General features: G+C 32.8%; 1 protein-coding gene across 1 annotated transcript in view; it reads left to right on the top strand.

The window, feature by feature from the left end:
- LOC105449531 overlaps nucleotides 1-1,778 on the top strand; it is a 26,107-nt gene that overhangs the window by 2,712 nt on the left and 21,617 nt on the right. The gene's annotated exons all lie outside the window — the stretch shown is intronic.

Raw genomic sequence — 1,778 nt, 5'->3', positions numbered from 1 at the left:
TTAAGCAACGTTGGACTAGGTACATAGTTTGGATGGGTGACCGCTTAGAAATACAAACTAAAATTAGTTTCCAAACTTATTTTTTTAATCATAATTTTGTCGTGTGTATTTTTTATTTTCTGGTATATAATGCTTAATAAAATTTTACAATCGTTCTCAGAATATTCCTGTGCTGTTAAGGTTTACATTATATTTTAATGTTGCTGCAACATTGTATTGCAATATTTCTAAAGGCGGACATTTGACCGTTGCTGCAATGTTGTAACGATGCAGCAACATTTTGCAACGTTTTTGCAACATTTCAATGTTGCAAAAGATTGCTACAATTTTGCTGCAATCGTTCTGTGCTGTATGGGACACGTGCTCAAAAGTCGGATCATATCATAATCAGTCTTAGGACATTCAATTTAATGAGTCCCGCAAAATCTTTTTGTCTTCTCTTTACTAACGAATTTATTTTTATCGGTTTGAAAACAATTTTACCTCAACAGAAATATCTGTTACGCAAAAATAAACTTTAAACATTAAACAATTATAAATAAATTTGTGAATCAAGATACATTACATTTACATAAATAAATTAAATATACAAAACAAGATCTCATTTTTCATTTAAATTCAAATTAACCCTGAGATTTTTTCATTCAATATTTTATTTAAATTTCGCAGATATTGAATAATAATTCAATAACAAATATAATGACAAGTTAATATAAGATCATCTCTTCACAAATAATTTTATCAAAGCAAAAGATTGGAAGATAAAAGAGAGGTAGGTTTCGGGATAACCTGTATATGATAAAAGAAGATAAAAAAAATCAATTTTCATGTGACGTCTCGTGACAATGCATTTTCTATTGGGTACTATGCTGACCATAGACTTATAAGATAGACTGCGCGCCCTATTGTTCTCGGTGAGGCAGAAGCTAGTGAGAAGGCTACATGTCAATTCTCTGTCCTTGTTTAATCGTTGGTGAGGAGTAGAGTCCTAGAATATAGAGATGCAACACGGCGTCGGTTAGGTTAGGTAGCCACCGCCATTTTAATTCAGTAAAGTACTTCTAACCTTATAAGCTGATGACAGTTGATGCAAAAAGAAAATACTTACACCATAATAATAGCTTTTTATTGCATTTCAACACTTTGTATTGTCTTAATTTTTCTCTATATAATTTATATGTACATACTTTACAAAGCTGTATCTTGATGCATTAGGTGCAATAGTGAATTAAAATGGCGCTTTGATCATTTGATTGGTGCTTTGTCACGTGATTTAGACAGCCAATCAGACCATACCCTTCAATGTCGCATCTCTGTTTTCTAGGACTCTAGTGAGGAGAAGAAAAGAGAGGAGACCCGCGCCGCGCCGGCCGCCGTCAGCCGTGCCAATATATTTTACTATTCTGATACGAAAGCTCTAGATTAGCCTTAATTAATCACACATACATCAATTTATTTTCACAGTCACACACAAAGCAAAGTTCGCTCCTTCACATTAGTTCATTCACCGACGAGATACTCTTAAAGATCGACAGCCCAGGGCAAATTTTCGTGCCAGCAAATAGGCCCGGTGGGTCCGGAGGTAATTGCAGAGTGTCGATGTTATCAACTTTTGACATAAATTTGTGATTTATTTGAATAATACATTATTAAGATCATAATTTTTATTATATAAATGCTTTATAAATAAGTATGAATACTTATAATGCAATAATATCAAATATATTGCCGCAAAATTACATTTTTTTTCCAACTGTTTTACCATCTCTCTGGATAAT

This window comes from Wasmannia auropunctata, unplaced genomic scaffold (assembly GCF_000956235.1).
Source record: "Wasmannia auropunctata unplaced genomic scaffold, wasmannia.A_1.0 LD336076.1, whole genome shotgun sequence".
Taxonomy (NCBI): domain Eukaryota; kingdom Metazoa; phylum Arthropoda; class Insecta; order Hymenoptera; family Formicidae; genus Wasmannia; species Wasmannia auropunctata.
This window is presented reverse-complemented; position numbering and strand designations above follow the sequence as displayed.